At 40.2% G+C, this 21,559-nt stretch overlaps 3 protein-coding genes across 3 annotated transcripts in view; 1 reads left to right on the top strand and 2 right to left on the bottom strand.

The window, feature by feature from the left end:
• Positions 1–13,594, bottom strand: part of LOC134840168 (T-complex protein 1 subunit alpha-like) — a 168,081-nt gene extending 154,487 nt beyond the window's left edge. The window contains exon 1 of the mRNA XM_063855877.1: positions 13,584–13,594. The gene's annotated coding sequence lies outside the window, so the exon portion shown is untranslated. The remainder of the gene's footprint in view (positions 1–13,583) is intronic.
• The window catches only part of LOC134840172 (ribose-phosphate pyrophosphokinase 1-like), a 355,756-nt gene extending 342,156 nt beyond the window's left edge, over positions 1–13,600 (bottom strand). Inside the window, exon 1 of the mRNA XM_063855883.1 lies at positions 13,585–13,600. The gene's annotated coding sequence lies outside the window, so the exon portion shown is untranslated. The remainder of the gene's footprint in view (positions 1–13,584) is intronic.
• Positions 1–21,559, top strand: part of LOC134840173 (very long chain fatty acid elongase 2-like) — a 392,967-nt gene that overhangs the window by 270,548 nt on the left and 100,860 nt on the right. The window lies entirely within an intron of this gene.

Genomic DNA, 21,559 nt, shown 5'->3' with positions numbered 1-21,559 from the left:
CTCTCTTGATTTCTAGGACTTCAGTCCTCTGAGCCCCTTCACTATCCAACTGGCCAACTTTTTTAGTGACGTGTCCCAGTAGTTCTCCAAGGTTGGAAGGCTACCTGAAAAACCTTTCAGCACCCCAAATTCGGCACCTGCTAGTAAACTATCGATTAATATAAAGGTCTGATCCATCTAATCTGGAAATCAAAGTCACTGACCATTTTTAGTTTTTTGATGGTTTTCTCCTCCTATTTTTTTTTTTCGTTTTTTCTTTGGCTTAATGTCTTTTACCCGTTTTTGTTCCTCTAGATCCGCACCATCTGCATCCGAAACCGCACCGAGAGAATTTTTGCCAGTTTGCCTAAAAAGCTATGACGGTACGACCAGAAGAATGACACGTTCCAGTTGAACCGTACCACCAGTACTCTAGAATGGGCCTGTCGCCCAGAGCTGCGTTAAGTGGTTTCGATCTCGTAGTCAGGATATCATAAAACACCCAGGAGCGCCATAAAAATTCGCTATAACAATCCTCCGCTTACGTCACATATGAGGTTGAGATAATTAGGTCTTATAACCATTAGCTCAAGTGTCAGGGACACTACCTCTTGAAGTTTGCATCTCAATCTGTCGGAGACAATTCCAATCGCGTAAGACATGGGACTAAAAAATCGTGATGCAACTTAATGGCCACTTCCAATCCCCCTCTGGAAATAAGAACGCCCGCATGGCTAGGTATCTTAAAACACGCGAACACCGTTAAAAACCGGGTTAGAAAATCAAGTATACCAGTAGTTTTAATTGGACAGTGGACTTGTTTATCCATTCAGATGGATCAGCTCGAAACTCGTTTTATCTCAACATGACCGTGTACAATATACATGCACGAATGTAAATTAAGTACTCGCCAAGGGCGCGACTTTGGAATTAAGTGAATAATGAACGTATAGCAACTCCAGAAGTTTTGGGGAAGAAACAGTTTTTTTTACCACTGGGTTGCTCCCAGGACAATCTTTTGCCCAACGATGACACTTTCACAATTCTTCTTGATGTTCTGTTTTAGTAACAAGACAGCTGTACTCGAATCGATTGTTACTTTTAAGTAAATTGCGAATAGCAATTTGTCTTCAGACTGATTTCTATCTACTTTACTGCAATTATAATTCAATACTTCTGATTATTTTGACTTTGTATTTCATTTATTATCATAAATTTGAGCAGGACATGGTCAAATCGAATTTTTTAAAAATTAAATTTTCCCCCAAAATCAAGAGCAAACTGGCTGGAACATAAGTTAGTTTTTATAACTTTTTTTATTTTGGGTAATCAAAAGTAACATAGTTACCGAGTTTACAGTCAGGAGTCCCTTCATCACGTATTCCAGACAATATCCTTAGAATTTTTCTAAATATGGAAGTGATAATGATGAAAGGAGATATTAAGTTTTGAATTCCTCACAATAAAATTCGATACGGGTTACGTTTCTTCAATAAGAACACGCAACTTGACACAAGAAAAGAAACATACAAATATAATTGTGTTACAAAAAAAATTTGTCGAAATCTATTTTACGCATTTATTCTGAGCAAGCAAGCGGCGGTCACAATCTGGATTGCTAGTGAGATTCTCTAATTTTGAAAAGTTGCCTGCTCTGGGTTCCTTAGTGCATATGCTTAGTTTCTTACAAATTTTGCTCAAAAAATTTCTGTGCTGGGGCTGGCCGCGCCCTGAATCTCAAGAGCTAGCGGTTGAAAAAGATACCCATCCTCTACTTAGTCCTTGTACTTGTCATTTTTTTGCTCATCCGCTTCAGCGGCAGCCGTACCATGGTTACAAACAGACCCGGCACTAATCCTACTAAGAGCTGAGGAGTCTACTACCGTTACATCCCACAAGAGCTGCTTAACAACAGTCCATGGAACAAGCGTCAAACCGTCTGGTCGCTTCTGATCGGTCCTGTAGACTTGTCGTGGTTCTAAAACAGACGGAATGTGAGTACAAGATAAACTCTGCTTTATAAGGGCACTCAGGTTTGAATATCTAGATAATCTCTCTGCACTTTTGAGGCGAGAAGGATCGCGCCACTTTTCTTCGGTAACCTTTTTTTCCGCACACGCATTTATGCCGTTCGCAATATTTTGAGCCTAATGGAAGTTCTATCGCAATTCTGAGTTGTTTGTTCGACTCTTTTAACCTTCAATTTTTGCACGGGATGACGTTCAAACATTGGGACCCAAATATATCTCGGAACGCGTTGCATCTTTTTACGTCCGTTGGTTCGAGTCGTAAAATCAAGTCTGCGATTCGGATCCAAAAAATTAGCTGTCATCATCTAAGCGCATAATCATAGGTTCCATCCACATGCTCAAAACCGAGAGTTTTGCTTAAGGCACTTTTTTCGTTTCTACTGCTGAGGCTAAGTATCGGGTAAAGCTAATAGACGAGCGGACAAAAAACGCTCGCGCCACCTTTGGCTGCCGGGAGAACTGCTTGTAAAAACAGGATATTATCCATTTTCACATTAGTGTATTTGCATAACGAAATTCTTATTTATTTGTCGTAGCATTCCAAAAAATCGATTTGCAAAAAACAAGGGCTCGTATGCAAAAAATAAAGGAGTTTTGGCATGCTAAAGCACTTTTTCAGGAAGTAAAAACAGCAATGAGCGTCTAGTTTGTCAATGACATCCGAGATTTTCAATCACCTTAATTTTTTTGACGAGCAATTCTTTTGTGCAAAACTCGCCAATTGGAGATCCCAAAATTAGGAGTTCTTCTTTTGTTTTTTACTTTTTGGGCATATTTTTCGAAATTGTGTTAATATTGAATTGAACTGTGTACTTGTAGTCAGTCCCAAAAAAACTAAATTTGTACTTCTCAAAGTTAAGTTCAGAACGTAAATTTGTTTAGATTTCAGAGTGTTTTTAAGGTCCCGGACCAGTACCTTATAACCCTAGGCTGATTTTCATCATCTAAATACCAGATGTTAATTTTCGACTCCAATTGTTTGACTAGGGTCTGAATTGTTTCCGCAAAAAGGGGGCGGGGCTTCAGGATCACCTTGCTGAGTTCCTTCTTCTGACATTATGATAGAGCTTCCTTTAAAAAGGTAACTGTGTTTACTATACACGCCACGGGTGTATTCAAACAAATCGTGGCGTTTTGAAAAAACATGATTCAGCATTGTTTCTCTGTTTAGAGAGTTAAAGGCGTCATTAAAATCTAGTTCTTACAGAACAGTGCAATTTGGATTGTCGTCGTATTCAATTCGGTTTTGATTTGAGTGTGCAGCTATTTCAGCTCCTTGTTTAGTACCGCATACTACCTGTACGTTTTCGAAAAATTTTGTCACTCGAAGAGGGCCTTGCTTTAGCGCGTTTAGACGCGATACGTCTCAGCGTGTTGCCTATGACAATCAGTCTCAAGCCTCCCTCTATCATTACCAGGGCAATAAGCTTTGGCCAAAAAACAGAATTCTTAAGGTTTGGGTGTTTTTCCATCTCCAATGAGGTTTATCAGCTTAGTAAGCGATATCAGAAAATGAAGTCGTGCTCTGCCATTCGACTTTTTAATAAAATCTTCAAAAATGCGAGGGAATATTTTATCCTGACCTGCTGCTGATCCGCTCGGAAAAGACATATTGGCTTTGTATAGATCGCTTATGAAGAACTATCAATGTTGGATTTGGAGCTGCAAGTTTGGCTCGCTGAGGGTGCTTAGACAATATTTTTTGATAGTTATCAGTTGGAAAAGGAGCAATTTTGTCATCCAAAGCAGCAAGCCTTATCCCTTTATATTTTCTTCATCGAGCGTACTACTTATTAGCTTTATTCTTTCCTCGATGTCACTCAGAGGCGGACTTGAAACTTGCGGATGGGTTTTGGAAGTGACTCGTCATTCGCTCGAATTTTTTATTTATCAAAGAGCTCATGCTGGTGGTCTGTTTGCGTCCACTTCTTTTCATTTGCTCCAAAAAAACAAGAAAGACGTTTAAAAAAATTAGCCATTTTGTAACATCTACACTGTAGAAGCAGTCATTTATTTTCACCGACAGACGCCAAGAGAACACGCAAGTCTTTTGGTTCTCTATTGAGGGTCCAGACGACGCCGCCTTCAAGTGGTGGACCCGATATCCTCGCTTGCCAGGTTGCAAAAGGCGTCAAGCTGTAGCCTGAGGCCTAACCATTAGTAGAAACCAAGCCAGTGTCTGGTGCCACATATATGGCTGGATTTAAATGCAGTGGCCTCAGTTTTTTAAAAGAACATCACACGTTTTTTTACTGCCCCCTTTATACTTCTACTCTCATTTTACTTCCCTCGGAACCAAAGCCCCATCCACCACCTCTTAGCAAGTAACGGTTCCCACAAACCAATCCTTGCCCACAGTCCCTTCTGTAACCAATTCCCAAACTAAACAATCAAAAGGCATCCTTAGAGTCCTCCAGTTAAATTGTAATGGAATCTCTGGGATAGCTCCTGAAATTGCAGCTTTCCTGGCCCAGAATGAAATACACATAGCCATATTCTAGGAAACCAAGCTCAAGAAACGAAGCCTTAACACATCACTACGTCCCTCATTCACTCTAATTCAAAAAGAAAAGACCAAAGAGGCTAGAGGCCTCATCATTGCAATACATGAAATCCATACGAAACGAAGAAATAAATTTAAATACCGACGGAAGACTAGAGTCCATGTGTGTATCAGTGATGGCCGGTACGTCGAAACTTCGTAATAGTAATTTTTTTATCCTCCTTAGATCTAGTTGCCCCCCAGCTATAATGCGTCCTTACTGATCTCCTAGTTCCAGGCGACGCTCTTGTACTCGGGGATGCAAACGCCGACTCTTCCCTCTGGAAATCAAACTTAGAAGAAGATCAACGTGGTCAATTACTCTCAAATGGAATAACTGAATCCACTCACGCCCCCCTAAATGATGATAGTCAAACCAAGGTACCTTTTAACTCTTTATCCTCTGATGCACAATTCTCCTCCCCTGACATCTCCCTAGCATCGCAGAGCTTTTTACTTTCTTTTTTCTGAACCCCAATTAAATCTCTACGCACCGTCCACCTCCCCATACTTATCGAACTACCTCTAAAAACCAGCAAACACTTTTCTCCGAAAGAGACATTCATCAATTTCTTCAGGGTTGATTGGCTCCAATTTACCGATGAGATTGAGTCGGGTTGCCTCGAGGTTTCCTTCTTCAGTTACAGCCGGGGAGAAATTCTTTCGGGATCTGGTACTGAGGGCAGCACGCAACGCCATCCCGCCGGGCGCCACCACCATTACACCCCGACTCTTTATCTAGAGTCAGCTTCTCTTGCTGCTGAAAAAAATCTCGATCGCCACAATAATCAGCCCATGGAACCTACACAGCAATCTCGTTTCACTTCTTCCCACTTAAACTCGCACTGGAGCCAGAAAGTTCTGGAAAATGGTACGGATCCAGGCCTGTGGTAGGAAGGCACTCTAATTCAATTTGAATGAAAAACAATCTCCTTAGACACAGACATAGCCAAAGCTTTCAGTAAATCGTTTACGAATGCCCGAATTAAAGGGTCAGATACCCTACTCCGGAAAAGCAGACGCAAAATAGCCAAGCTCAACCTGTTAGATAACCCCACTTTCTCCCCCCAACAATCTAAACAAGCCATAGTGAAGAGCAAACCCTCGCGAGCTCTTGGTCGGGATGAACTTTGCAACATTCACTTGAAACACCTAGAATACCAAGCTTTTGAATTTTTAACCCTACTTTTTATTATGTTGCTGTCTCAAACAATTTTCCCTCCAATGCGGAAAAATTCGAAGATAATCCCCCTACCCAAACCCGAAAAGAAACTCTGGCCCACTGTTAAAGTTTTAGAAAGGCTCATCCATCCTTTCTTAACAAAGCATCTCCCTGCCGCCACACAACAACGTGGTTTTCGTCCTTTCCAGTCTACCACTACTGCGCTTTCCAAACTAGATTTTTTTTTATCTCAGACGGTTTTAATGAAAGTCGCCCACGCTCCCCCACCGTTCCTGCTACGCTTGACCTCTCGAATGCTTTTGATATGGTGTGTCTTCGTACTCTCGTGGAGCTGATTCATGACACACTGCTCCCGAGAGGTATTGTTCGTTGGATGAGTATCTACTTGAACGGCCGACAAGCCACCACACTTTTTAACAACCAAGAATCCCCAATCCCCCCACAAGTTCCCCAGGGCTCTGTTCTTTCGCTCGCTCTTTTAAAATTTTACTTCCATGACGCTCCCACACCCCCGATTATTATCGTCTCACATCTTACGCTGACAATTTCCATCCCTTTTCCCAAAATCTTATTGTAGAGGCAGCATTTCGATCGTTGAACGATTACTTTCATCATTTTTTGAATTCTTTTTTTTTCACTTTCAGGAATTTATCTTTCGCGTCCTCTAAAGGATCAGTTACCCTTTTTTCATCCTACAAAAAAGATTTTAACAAAACACCCAGTGTACTTTCAAACAACGAGCTACTACCTCTTAACAAAAACCCAAACATTTTAGGGGTTACTTTTGATCCAACCTTATGCCTATCTAACCCCTCCTCTTAACCTACCGAGCCATATTACGCCCATATTACCTCCCCTGCTTGGTCACATGAGCCAGCAAAACAAACAATTAACCACAAACAGTTTACCCAAAATCAAGCCCTCAGAGTTATTTACGGCTCAACACTAATGAGTTCCACTGCCCACATCACTCCAAATCACCACACTCTGTTAACCTCTCAATTTTTTTATCTCATCATATCACTGCCATCATCCAAACAATTTTTATCACTCACACCTTCAACCTCCACGTCAAGTTCGACAACCGATTTTAAAGCGCTTTAAAAAAAGATATTGACTCCGTTTTAACCAATCTTCACGCTTCACTCAATCATAATAACCCAGAAGAAGTTTCCATTTTCGTTTCTAACCACCACAAGTCCCTTTCAAATCACAACTACACAAATTTAGTAACCCAGTTCCTCGCCGAAATTTCTCCCTCTAAAGTAACTTGTATACTGCCCCCTAAGGTAGACCTCACAGAAAAATCTCTCCTCAGAACTACCCGCTGTAATTTCTCCCAAATCCGGTCTGGTTACAGCCGGCTTTTAAATACATGCCTCTCCCGACTAGACAACAAAGTTTCCCCACTATACCCAGACTGTCACCTAGCACCCCGCGCTAGCTGCCACATTTTTAACTGCCCCAAAAATCACCTCCCATTCACTCCCGGAGACCTGTGGCTAAGGCCGGTAGAAGTTGCAAAATTCCTTAGCCTGGAGACGGACGAGCCCAACCCAACCAACGTGGGCTAATGAAAGAAAGAAAAAGTACTATCTTGAGTACTCGGACATCTGGGATGGCTGTATTAACATAATTTTCTAGCCCTAAATCATTGCCAATTGTTGCTTTATTAACAGTTTTTACATCAATTTTCTTAGAGTCGCTAAGAGAAATGCTAACACAACTGACATATCAACTAGAACAACAATCCCATCCAATCTAGTAAAATATCTTACTTACTACACTGAATTTTTTATTCAATTTAAGGATGAATTTTTTATTTTATTTTACAAAAATTTAAAAAAATAGATCTGGTTTATACCTTCCTCATTCTTTGGAGTGAGGAAGGTGTTGAAAACATAAGGAAAAGCTTGAATTATCTCGACACTTAAAAAACGCCCTCAAGTCCGTCACTAGCTTCAAGTCACGAGCTTCAAGAAGCACTGTTACCAACCTGTAGAGCCACAAAGATACGCTGCTTAAGGTAAAGTGTCGACTTAGATTCTTCCGTAGCAGCCAATAGACGTTTACCAAGCGCGCGTAGGAAACTGTACAAGACGGGCTCACAGCCATCTCGGACTTCAAAGGCCACCGGAGCAAGGATATAACCTCTGTTAATGATTTCCGAGTACTTAGAGGTTTTTCTCACTTCTGCTTCGGTAGCTGCTGAGAACTGGCAGGAGTTGTTAGAAATCCTACTCGTGGCGAGCGCGTCCACAACCTTCGCGTCCCAGATAAGGCACATGCCTCTTTCCCATGGCGTCCAAGTTAGTCCATCTGGTTTCTTGTTGTCTGACGTAGCAAGCCCTGGGGGTTTGAAGACAGACGGGATGTTCGCCGAAACTAAAGCAGGTTTATTTATATCGTTTATCATAGTATGTAGCTGAATCCGGCCCGCACTTTTTCTACACGAGAAACCGTGGGTACCGAACTTTTCAACTGGCTGACCGCATTTACAGGTATGGGGTTCACATATCGGCAGACGCAACCGAGCTATGGAAATTCTTAGATGCACATCCGTCAACTTGAGAACAAGCGAACGACAAGAAAGCGCGTTGATCCAATCAGCCTGATTTTTGCCTCCAGCTGAGATGATACGTAACTTCATAGTGTCATCAGATTCAGTAACTAGCGTGTCGTATACGGATTTATTGAAAGGATCAGACCGAGACTTCTAGAAGTGAGTATCGTTTGGTGTTCGTTCGAGCCCTGAGGTGCTGAACCAAAGATCTATCGCTTCTTCTTTTAACGCTCGACGAACTCATGTCCGAGGATACCGTTGCACAAAGACTGACAACTACTCACAGACGCTAAGTAACCCGAAACGCCTAATCTAACTGCGGAACCAAGACCAAGACCCGAATCGTAGTAACCCGAAACGGTTAATCTAACTGCGGAACCAAGACCTAGACCGGCCATCTTAGGCGGAAGAAAGGCTTGCAGACGCGCGGTAGATTCCAGGCAGACATTGCAAGTTTTCTCCAGACCAGAATAAAGAGTGTCGTCGTATTCGGCGAGCAAGTCTTGGCGTTTGAAGCAGGGCGAAGTACGAAGGGTATAGAGAAGTTTCGGCAGTGAAAAAGAATTTTTAAGCAGGAAGAAGACGTGATGAACGTCGATATTTCGAAACGCAAACACATTCTTTTCAAATCAGAATTTTTCTCGACCAAAGCAGTAGTGATGACATCTTCCCCAAAGGCGCTCCTAGAATGATGAGGTCTTTGAGGCGAGGCGTCTTAATAGCAGGTGAAAGTAACTGAAACTCGTCTTTTTTAACGGATTTCTGTTCTTTCGAAGTGTCACCCAAAAAAATAGCTCACACTTATTAGGACGGACTTACAATCCAATGGCTGCAGCTTCTGTGATGATCATAGCGAAATCTTTCAACCCGGTACCGCAGTCTCCAATCTAATTATCAGTCCTGAAGGTTTTAAGCAATCTTCGCTTGTACACTCTTTATAAAACAGTCCGTTAAAATGGGCCCTTCCATCATGCGACGGTACCTGCACAAGTTGGATAGGGCCGTACCAACGCTATATAAATAAATCGGCAAAATTTTATGAATAAATCAAGTCGATATTAATGCATCAAGAGAAATCAAAAGTGCAAAACTTATTTTTGTTCTTAAAAAGTTTATTGCGTCCGAGTATGATTCGTTCCGTTTCTCGCTGAGTTTCTCTGCTAGTTTCTGAATGGTTTTGTAGAGCCTGGAGCCGCTCCTGCGGTACACGCAAAAATTAGTGGAACAAATCTCTCAAAACCGTCAATTCGGAAGGTTAGCTGCTAACTATTCAAAATCGCCGAATCTGCATTTTGTCCATTCTGGTCTAATGTCACATACTCCCCGGACATTCCGGTCAATGTCCCCATTGAATTTCGCAATGTTCGTAAAATTGGTACAGAAATTGGTGGAGTCATCGAACAGAAATACAAAATGCACGAAATTATTTTTATCCGCGTCATATTGACTCACTGCAGAATATAAATGGCATCATACTACACTACTATAGCCTTCCAATTTCTTTCACCAATCTACACTTTGAGGATATGATTCAAGATAAAACATTTTTTCTGACGTCCAATGCCAACGCCCTGATTTAAAATTTTTTCTCCTAGGTTTTAAAAGGTGTTAGTTTGCAGGACAGTCCTGCCAACCAACGAGCTAAAATTATCCTACTATGCTTCTTACCTTCGGAAATTTCAGTTGTTATTGGTCCTGAATATTAAAACTAAAAAACTCTGTGGTTAGAAAGACTAATGAAACAATCTCCCTCTTCGAGAGATTACCCAAGCCTTTCATGTCACCACAAAGTGATCAGTTGTCCTAATTGATTAAAAACAATCATGCAGGCTAGAATATTTAAATATACTTTTTACTCAAGCCTTTCTAAATAAACAGTAAGTGTCTCTAAAGCCACTAACTAAAATCAAAATACAAATTTATAAATGCAACAAATTCTTTAACGTTCAAAACTCAACTAAGAGAGTGGGTCATTAAGAAGGGTTGTCGACATGGGCATGTATGTGGGGTGTTTGGTGGTTCCCATCCATATCTCAGTTGTAATCCATCTTTAAACTCTGATTTGTTGAGAGAAAAAATGTATCTTTTTAAGGGTAGCATGCTTAGCCAATTCGCTGCTCCTTTCTGTGACGCTAGATTTAATGTCAGTTTTTTTTCTGATGAGCATTTTTTAAATAATTTTAGCCTTTTTTGGGAGTGTGATTTTCTGTCTCTCAGTTTTGATGTTTCTATTTATCAGAGTTTGTTCCGTTTCAGCTATTTCTGGATCACTGTTTTCTAATGGATCACAAATGGCTTGTGACCACTCATAATTTCTGGAAAGTCCGTGTTACTGAGGAGGTCTATAATTCTCCCATTCTTAGTGGTAGTGCAAAAAGGTTGCGCTCTTCATCAGTTATATGGTTTTTACCAGTAATGCTAGGAAGTAGCTGATGTCTTACATTTTTCTCAATTTCATCCATTTTCTTAAATGCTTCCGGAGTTGTTCTGGTTAGAAAGCTTAATTTGTTTTGAACTCACTTTGTGTAGCAGGAGTACGCATTTTGTGATGATGTTTTAGCTCTTTTGGAAAGCTTTTCAGTTAGGGTAGCTGTCTTTTCAATTTCAATTTCTATGTGTTTATCGCATGCTGATGATGTTCCGATAACCAATCCAAGGACTCTAAAACCGTCTAACATTGTAATGTTTGTCCTTCGAATACTTTTATGGCGCTGTCACGACGGTTTTCTTTTAGTTTGAGTTGACACTTGGAAGGCTTCACATTGTATCCGAAAGCCTTTCCGTGCACATTCAGGTTGTCCAGTATTGCACGGAGACTCTTAGGATCACCAGCAGCGCTTCCATCATCTGCGTACCATTTTTAGTTGACATTTAGTTTTTGCAGGAGCTCAATCAGTTGGATTATCCCAATTCCGTACATAGCCATTGAGAGGGGATCACCTTGCGTTGTGCTTTCGGTAGATGTCAAAACCGTGTTATTGGCATATAGATTGAGGGATGTTTATATGAATTGGCCATCGCATGATGTAGCGCCGGACAAAGGATTTCTACATTTTTTGGAGCAAGTTCTCTATTCAGCGAGTTGAAGGCATTTTCTGCATCATTAGGTAGTATGGCGTCCGTTTCCGGTTTCTCAAACTCGTTCCTCAAGCTGTGGATAGCATATTCGATTCCACTTTTCTGGCCTAAAGAGAGTTGGAAGTTTTTTCCGAGATTTTTAAAGTCTGATTTTATACATTGGGTGATTGTTAGCCAGTTTTTCTTCTCAGAACTTCACCTATACCAATGGGCCGTACCACTGGATTTTTGTCCAGAGGTATCAGGCGACACGAGTTGTACGCCTTTAGGTTTTCATGGGGGAGAACTTTAGTTGCTATTGTATAGGATACTTTAGCAACTCTTTTGCAAAGCTCAGTGGATGTCTGGTTGAAGTGAGTTAATATCCTTCTCCATTCGCACGCATCTAGACCTGAGGGACCATGGCTTCCGTGCAGTTTCAGGGTTGATTTTCGAACTGTCTTGGCGTTTATTTGTTCGAATATAGAGGGGTGGCATGGCATTTCTTTTTCACTTACTTCAGTTGTGTAGTTATTGATCGCTGTTTTGGCTTGAGGGTGGTTTTCTTTCAGGATACTAATGACTGTTTTTCCTTCAATGACTTCGTTTAGGGGAAATCTCTTTTTGTTTTTTGTCTTAAAGGCAGCCAATGGCGGCAGATATTTTGCCTGTACTGAATAATTTAACGAATTGTGCAACTTCCTTGCTTACTTTTCCTTATTTACTTCGGACTTCTTCTGTTTTGGATGTCTAATTTGGAGAGCTTTTGCTTCAGTGAAAAGTTCGTCTAATAGGCCTTGCTTCCATAAAATTATGCGGCGGCTTAGTGTTTTACAGTTTGATCCGTTTTTTTCTGGTGTAGTTTTGGGGAGCAGCAGATGTGAGAGACTCATTGCTGCTTTCCTTGCGACGTTAGAAATTGGTGTTTCAGTAATTCTATGAATTGGAAACCGGGCTTTTTCTTGCTTAGAACTATGAAGCGCGGTTTCCAGTTAACGATCTTTTTTTATATGTCGTTTATTTTCTTTAAGTTCTTGGTCGATAAGTTTCCAGGGGTCCAAGGGGGCTGTAATGATTGCTGGGGGCGATGAATAAAATTATATTGCGTTGGGCAGTACGTTTGTTTCAGGTGTTGGTGTTGATGTTTCTTTTTGAGATGTGATGGGGGTTGTGCTTGTTGGTTTTTAAGTTGTGATGGGGGCTGGCTTGTTGGTCTGTTGGTGGAGTTGGGCTCTTTTTCAAAGTTTTCGAGGGCGCATTGCATGCAGGAGAACCCATCGTAATACAACTTGCAGCTGTAGCCCGATACATGAGACATGGGTGTAAGCTTTGCAAATCACACACCATGTGCCTCCTTTTCGAAGGTGGCGTTTGCGAATATGGCGATGCCTTTGATTAGCCATAATATGGCAGCGAGGAGGGTAAATTTATGGTGAATATATACAGGTTAGCTGAGCGAGCAATAAAATGAAAACTTTTTTACCATAAAAAGAAAAATTAATACCATCTTTACAAAACATATTAGCATTAAAATTAACGTTTAGATTGGGGAACTAATTCGGACTCTTGAATGGTTAAATGTAAAAATAGGGCAAAACAAAGAGTCATTTAGAGCACCAAGTTTTCTGTTTGTGAAGTGATTATTTGGACAGAGGATGGTTTTAGGTATAAGTAGCACATTTAGGTTAAACTTATGAATTATCGAATTTATAAAAAATCTCCAATCAATAGCAAAGTCTGAAACCGTAGATGAGTTATCATTAAATACGGCCATTATAGTAACACAGTTCAGTTTCTGCGAGGGGTAGCGCGAGACAGTAGCGGCAAGGTCGACTGTTTTTGCACCTCTGTACGAGTGAACCGTGGCTCCGACATCTTTGGGGCTCAGTACTTGGTCCTTGAGGTTCCTATTACCAGCAGTTTCCTACTCCACTTGGGTAGCCACTTCGGCCTGTACTTCGGCACGGACATTCACTAAACAGGGTACAAAAGAGGCAAAACAAGATAAAGAATAGATTGTAAATTGGATTGTAGAGAAATGGATTTCAAAAACAAATTAAAAAAAGAAATGAGAGCGATTACAACCTGGTTTTTCACGGGTGGAGGTTCCGGCGGAGATGTCCGGGTAGAGATCGAGTATCGCTGCTTGACGAGCTTGTCTCTAAAATCCCGTACCGGGCCTTCTTCTTACAAGCGTACCATTATCAGCGTATCAAATCACATGAAACTATTTAATAAGTTTATCAAAAGAATTAGGCTAATATATTAGACTAATAAAGCATGTTATCGATATTGGAAAAACAACATGTACACAGCGTGTAACTTACAGTTGGTATCAAAAACCAACAGATACAGGGACTATACTGAACTATAGAAGCTGCGCCCCAGCTCAGTATAAGCGTAGTGTTATCCAAGGCACTGTACACAGGGTTTTTAGGAGTACATCTAGCTGGGAGCAATTTGATAAGGCTAGGGAAACTAATAGGGCGCAATGGCTGACAAATCAGTACCCTGAAAATTGGTCCGCAAAGGTGGATTCAGACGCCTTGTGCAAGATCATCGAGGGTAAGGGCAAGCCCCTGGATAGTGAGAGGTGTTTGTCAGTTCAATCACCAAAGCATGGGAAGCCCCAATGCTGATGGTGCAATATAGAGGTAACCAGAGCCAATATTTTGCTAACAGGTTACGAAAATTAACTAACGTTCAAGTGGTTTTCACCACAAGAAAACTAGAATCATGTTTACCATCACTGAAGTCAGCCTTTTCTAATGACCTCAAGCCAAGAGTGGTTTATAAACTGTCGTGTAGTGGATGCACTTCCACCTATGTCGGACAAACGGTTCGAGATTTGACCACTAAAATTGTGGAACATAAGAAAGCAGACTCACCGGTAGGCCTCCACCTTCAGCAATGCCAAATTGAGGGAAATAGCGCAGATCTTTGTTGGAAAATTATAGATAGATCAAACAACCAAACAAAATTGCAAACATTAGAGGCAATACTTATCAGGAAAGAGAAACCGGGCTTGAACACGCGCGATGAGTTTAGGAGCAGGGAGTTAACACTGAAAAGTTAGTCCCAAAGTATTTTTGGTTTTTTATTTAAAACGTATATGTCTAAATCCAAATTATGACTCAGAAACTTCCAGACAAACTAATTTTAAAATGTTTAAATAACTTTAGAGGTTAAAAGTATTTTAATTTTATTAGTAATTTAGAGGTCAACTGTGATTGGCTAATTTTTTATCATGATGGTTTAGAACCAAATTTTATGTGAGTTATTGTGAATAACATTTGTAAATTGATGTTTTATTGTCATTTAGATTAGTTTATTGTGAAAATCCTGACAATGCACATAGTTGCGAAAACGTTCGAAATTTACTTTTTAGCAAAAATTTCTTCAACATGTACAATCTTTGTTGTTTTTTCCTTATCTCGATGCAGCGTAAAGGTAACAAAAAAATGATTTTGTGGACTTTAGGGGACTGAACTAACCCTTTGATAAGCGGATAGTGGGATTTTTATAAATCAGCTAAAGATAAAAAAAATCCAATAGTTATCCGATTTAAAAAAATCCGATTGTCCATAAGTGTAACATTCGCCCGGAAGTACATATCGACGGAAAATAAAGCTAGGTTCTAAGACGACTGGCCAACGTCTAAACAGAGCTCTACATGCTTTTCACCGTCTCTACCAAAGCCAGTTCTTTTAGTGGTCTTTTCAACATCGGGTCGACAAAAACGTAACTGTTCTCCGGCTTCGACCAGAACGCTGAAATTAACTTGATTTCATGCAAAATTAGTGAGCTCATGGCTGGGTCTCAGTATCGCCAGACGACGAGGTCACTCCTAAAAACAGGGCTACTACTATTTATTATATTACTATTGTTTTTGTTCAGTAGATAGAAATCATCATCTCCGTCGAAGATGGATCAACACTTTCCCCCTAACTCCTAGCTTCTCATCGTCGGAAAATGAACTCAGATGTTAAATAAATTCAGTTCACGACATAATAGGGAACCTAAAAGTTTATATAAAAGGATTTCAGTTCCCTGAATCCGGGGAAATAACACCCTTTTCTGCTTTCCGGAAGGCTGTCTTTCTACCCTTCACCGTTGTTGTGAACGGCCTTGCAACGATTGTATCGACACAATCGTTGCAACTCGGAACGGTCTCCGCTATTTCTGCTAGCTTCTTTGTTGCTTTTCTATCGCAATTCTAGTTGTTGTCGCCGTTGCAACTATTGTTGTTGTGTCTTAATTCTGGATTTCTTCCAAAATGGCCGATTTTGACGTTTCTCAGAAATATAACGTCATCGTTCGAAATTTTAAAAATCCAAATTACCAGTATATTCTAGCCTTCACAGTTTGACTTATCGTCTCAATAACGTCACAAATCTCTCAAAACCGTCAATTCGGAAGGTTAGCTGCTAACTATTCAAAATCGCCGAATCTGCATTTTGTCCATTCTGGTCTAATGTCACATACTCCCCGGACATTCCGGTCAATGTCCCCATTGAATTTCGCAATGTTCGTAAAATTGGTACAGAAATTGGTGGAGTCATCGAACAGAAATACAAAATGCACGAAATTATTTTTATCCGCGTCATATTGACTCACTGCAGAATATAAATGGCATCATACTACACTACTATAGCTTTCCAATTTCTTTCACCAATCTACACTTTGAGGATATGATTCAAGATAAAACATTTTTTCTGACGTCCAATGCCAACGCCCTGATTTAAAATTTTTTCTCCTAGGTTTTAAAAGGTGTTAGTTTGCAGGACAGTCCTGCCAACCAACGAGCTAAAATTATCCTACTATGCTTCTTACCTTCGGAAATTTCAGTTGTTATTGGTCCTGAATATTAAAACTAAAAAACTCTGTGGTTAGAAAGACTAATGAAACAATCTCCCTCTTCGAGAGATTACCCAAGCCTTTCATGTCACCACAAAGTGATCAGTTGTCCTAATTGATTAAAAACAATCATGCAGGCTAGAATATTTAAATATACTTTTTACTCAAGCCTTTCTAAATAAACAGTAAGTGTCTCTAAAGCCACTAACTAAAATCAAAATAGAAATTTATAAATGCAACAAATTCTTTAACGTTCAAAACTCAACTAAATGTTTTCTTTCAGTTTTCAATTACAACTTGGTTGCTTAGTTTCTCACTTGAGTTTTTGTCACACACATGAAAAAATTCTGAGTTTTCAATTCTTCTCTTTCGTCACTCCATTTTTTCCTCTTTTTTCGTCGTTCAGAAGTTCTAAAACTTCTAAATTCTTCTAATTTTCTTTCTTTTCGCATCTTGTTTTTCGGCCATTTGTCAATGCTCCATCTTCTCCTCCTGCGACATTGACTCTGCACTTTCAGTCTCTGTGTCTTGCAACTCATCGGTAGCTATTCTGACGCTGTTGGAGGCAGTCCTCCAACACTTCTGCTCTTCTACAATAAGATTACAAAAAGGTAGGGGATCCACGTTAGATTCTCTGTTCCTGCAGAAGCTGTTGTGGAGACACAACGTCACGTTTCTCTCCAAATCTTCCTTCAACATCTCTTCCTTTTCTCTTCCATTACGTTCACTTGTCCTGGAAATTCTCTTTACAGCGGTGGTCACTGCATTCCGATGAGTCACGGAAGCTCGCTTGAAAGCTCCTGCCCCGATGTCCAGCTGATACACACTGTACACTCTGCCGTGCTTCGACATATGCTTCTTGGCATAATCATCAACCATGCAGTCATGTTGGCTCTAAACCATGGCATCAGTCATCTCCTTGCCCATATCTTTTTCACTTCCATCGGAATGTTCAGAATCTTGCACATTTTCTCAAAAAGATCTAAATCTTTTAGACAATCCAATTTCTGCAATTGTTCTCGCGTTGGTGCCCCCTGTCTATTGTTCTCCTTCACATGAGCTTCCAGCCATCGTATCGGCATCATAACTCCCACTATCACTACTGTTATGGGCCGTGATGAGTCTGGTAAGCCCATGGAGAGCAGCTCTCCAGGGTCCCAGATCAACACCAGGTTACTACATTCGGGGTACCACCATGTTTGTAGCAAGCAATGGCAAGGAAACTCGTCATGTGTCAAAATGATGCTCCTCCAGTTACGCTTTCACGAAGCTTCCAGTAGTGGTTCCACTTCCATCATCACTCGGTGCACCTCATCATTCTCATCTACTGTATTGTTATTGTAATTTCTAATGGTTGATCCTCTCTGTTTTTGTCTCTCAAAGTCACTGAAGTTCCCACTGACGTATCCATTGAAATTCTTTCCCAGTATCGATTCTAACTCCTCCTTAGTTCTCTCTGAGACCGCCGAGAATATTCTGCACAGTAATTCATATGTCTTTTCCGACATTCTTGCTAGTCTTACACACTTTGGCACTGAGAAGGCTTGATCCACGATCGTTCTCGTACTTTTACATCCACAGCCAAAAAATGCACTGAGTATCTGCTCTTGCACATTGGAGTTAATGTCAATCCCACCAAATATTGCGCTCCCGATGGCCTGCGATAATCTTCACTGTGCCTGATGTTCATTTCCGCCTCGATCGCTTCCCTCCATTTTCCTATGTGCTTTTGCTCAGTTTGCAAAACTCCTGGGAACACTTCTACACTGATGGCCGTGACCATCTCATGTTTCTGTTCTAGATTCAATAGTGACTCTAAAGAACCAAACATACTGTAGATTCCTAGTGCAGTCACTAGATTCACCTCGGTTCCTCCATGGCAATCTGCGATCAATTTCGTTTCCGTCTTCGCTTTCATCACAATGTTCCCAAACAATATTGTCAACTGTTTGTGTTGTTTCTCCAGGGTTTTCACGCAATCTATACTCCCACAAACGTGACCTTCTAGTACACAGACTTCTGCCAGACAGCTACCAGGTTTCACCCAGTCTTCTGGTCCCCAGCCAAGCAACTCCACTTTGTCTTCCCCGTTGCTCTTAGAGGCCGTTGTCATCACATTATAGATAATATTAAGATCACGCAGATTACAGTCTGCATTTAGTTCCCTCTGCACATCTTGTGTTGCCTGTAGTATCGAATCAGCACTGGGACTAGGGCACTACGATGGTCTCATCAGTTCCCACACTACCATCAAGCTCGTTCTCAGTAATTCTTCTCAGAATCGCAACCCAAACTCCACTCGTTTGTCGGATTCTGGCACGGAAGGTGCAGCTACTTTTTCTTCTAAGACTAGCCACAGCTTGGTCTGCGGATTAGCAGCGCTTCTTATTGTCGCAATTCTAGACGTCCAGAATCCTAGCAATGCTGCTTGCTCGTAATCAAAGAAGTAATCGCGTATGTCTTCACTGAGAAACGGGATGTACGCTATTGAGTTAGGACCGAAGTGTAACTCATAGAGTAATTTCGGATAGGGTACACCGTCTGCTCGTCACGCTATCTTATTTTCGGCCGGATAGATTCGTGCAACTTCTTAGTCTAATACCGATCCTAATCTTACTCTTATACTATCTAGTCTCAGGTTGTTTAACTAGTCTCTGCTAGGCTCAATAGATCTAGGGTATACTGGTTTATTGCGGCTGCTGAAGTGCTCGGGAGAGTCCAACTAATTTCTAAGTTAAATTCAAATCTCTCTGGTGCTGAAATTACAAGTAACTTCAGCACTTACAAATAAGTGGGTTGTTAGTTAGATGGATCATGATTGGTTAATATTAAATACTTTACATTGGTAAAACATTTAATTTATCCAATCATAAAATGTAGTTTAGATCAGGTTCCACCCATCCGGGTTTTACAGAGTTTTTTAGAATAGTTCTTCTGCAATTCGAAGGATGGATGATGGACGTTTGTTTTTGGCGAACATCATAATTTTCTTCCGTTTCCTCTTTTGTTAGGGAAGTTCCAGGAAGCTGGAGTTAGAGACATAAGACGTTGTGTCTTCTAGTGACAACGACTACGTCTTTGCAACAAACTCAAATCTGATTTCAGAATGGTTTGCTATGTCAGGTTTTTCTGTTCTGCGTGGAGAACTTCTTTTGTGTATGATCTAGTTTGGGAATGGCGTGGAGATTGTGCGTGGAGGGGATGCCTGGTTACTCGGATCTGTACGTATACTTGAACATCGAGGTGGTCATTGGTCTAGTTCAATGAAGTCCTTTTCTGCGAGGTCAAGTCGTACTCTAAATCCTTTGAGTTGTGATTGTGAGCGGCATATCGATTGTAGTTGGTCATTCTCTCTCGAGTGTAGTGGGGTCGTCTTGTCTTTTGATGTTCGTCCTTGGTGTTGTATTCTGATCTATATATTGCATCATGTGATTTTACATTTTATAAAACTTTTATTAGTTTAATATTTTTTAATAATGATTTTAGTTAGTTGTTTTCACAAAAGCTTTTTGTTTTAGTTCGGTTATTTTGAAGAGTTACTCACACTTGAGTAGCTCTTATTAAAAATAGTGGTGTGGTCACAAAGCGTGGATGTAGCGCGGTGGGTTAGGCCGGCTATAGAGCATGCTCAGGACGTCCTTCCTGGTGGGTTAGGCCAGGAGTGGGAGTATGATTTCATGCGGTTTTTGTGAGGGGTCCTGTTATGTGACAACGTTTTATGTTGGGTTTGTTGTGGTCTTACTTATGTCTTGTTGGTTATGTACTTTTTCCAAAAAGCAAATTGTTTGTGGTATGGGTTTGTCTTTTGACTTTTTTGTGTTTTATTATTTCTTTCTTAGACTTTATAATAGTCTTCAAAAGAATAATTTATCCAGTTTTAAACTGGGTTAATCCGGTTTGGGTACCGTTGGTTTCCTTTTCTTAGTCATGCTGTTATACTATGATTTGTGGTATTTAGTAAGCTGCGTTGGTTAGTTTTGTTTAGTATATGATTCCTTTCCAACCGGGTTAAAGGAAAGTTTGAAACATGTTATTATATGTTAGAGTTGTTGAGTGTGAAAACTTGAAACTGAAATTCATTATTTTAAACAATTCTTCGTGGGCGAGCTGTGCGAGTGTGGATAGAATTTCTGTGCGAATGAATGAAAATATCAAAAGGTTAGTACTGCATTTGCATTTATTTAATTTACTACATAGAATTTAGAAATTTACTGCTAGTCATGGGGGAATATTAAGATACAAATTTTCATCATAATTAGATTTACTGCTTGTGGGGAAAATTTTAGAAATGAATTTACTGCATTGGTATTAAATTTATAAATTTATAAGTGTAAGAGATTAATAAAATTTTTGAAATCTGTTTGATGAAATTTGCGATTTTTATTTGTCTTTTGTGGTTTTTGTAGGTGATCGTCGGATGAAGGCTAAAAATCTAAAGAAAACATGAATAAAGTATGGTGAGTTTTTTAATATTTTAATTAGTTAGTTATATTCATTTAATTCATACTTACCTGTTAGTCGTCGGGGAAAAAACCGTGGGGGAAGATGTCGTGAATTAGTTCTGAAGTTGTTAGTAGTTTAGCTAAGATGCGGATGATATTTTTAGTCTGAAGCAGTGGCCAAAGCAATTGAAGTGCCTTAATAGTGGTTAGTTCTTCAGTGCCAACTGCAAACTCATAAGGTGTGTTTTGGATTAAGTTATATAATTTGTGATTGAATTTAGTGTTGTGGATGAATTCTAAAATTGGGATTTCTATGGGTTGTACAAACTCGTGCGGGATAAGGAAGGGTCGGGATTCTTCGGCGTTGAAGGTCTTGGTGATGGGGCAGAAAATGTACATTTGGGTTATGGGGTCATAATTACGAAGAATACCATGGAGGTTAGTGTCTTTAATACAATATGTGAAATTTAGGAAATACGGTGAAGTGTATTTTGAATTGATGAATTGAAAACGATGGTGTGGTTGTCTAGAGGGTGTGTGTAGGTCAAAGTGATTTTGGATGAAGCGATAATAACTATATGTGTGGGTTTGTTTAGTGCGCAACATAATATCGTGTGAGCAGTGTAAATCTCTTTCGTGTGGTGCAAGGAAATGAAAGGTTAGTGAAAATATTTGGAAGCGTTCTTTGAAACTTTCGTATGCTTGTGTGTCTATTAGTGCTTCTGAAATAATGTGATCAAACTTTCGGTCGAAGATGTTTAGTGTAAATATATATGGTGTCTTGATGAAAAATTTCTCAGTAATTTGTGGATTAGCGAAGCGATCGTCGTCTAAGAATTGATCTTGGTTAGCTCTGATGATGTTGTGATCATAGTATTCGAGTGTATATTCGTTAGCTCTAGGTGC

This window comes from Symsagittifera roscoffensis, chromosome 2 (genome assembly GCF_963678635.1).
Source record: "Symsagittifera roscoffensis chromosome 2, txSymRosc1.1, whole genome shotgun sequence".
Taxonomy (NCBI): Eukaryota; Metazoa; Xenacoelomorpha; order Acoela; family Convolutidae; genus Symsagittifera; species Symsagittifera roscoffensis.
The sequence above is the reverse complement of the archived record's forward strand: the minus strand, read 5'-3'. Positions and strand labels throughout refer to the sequence as shown.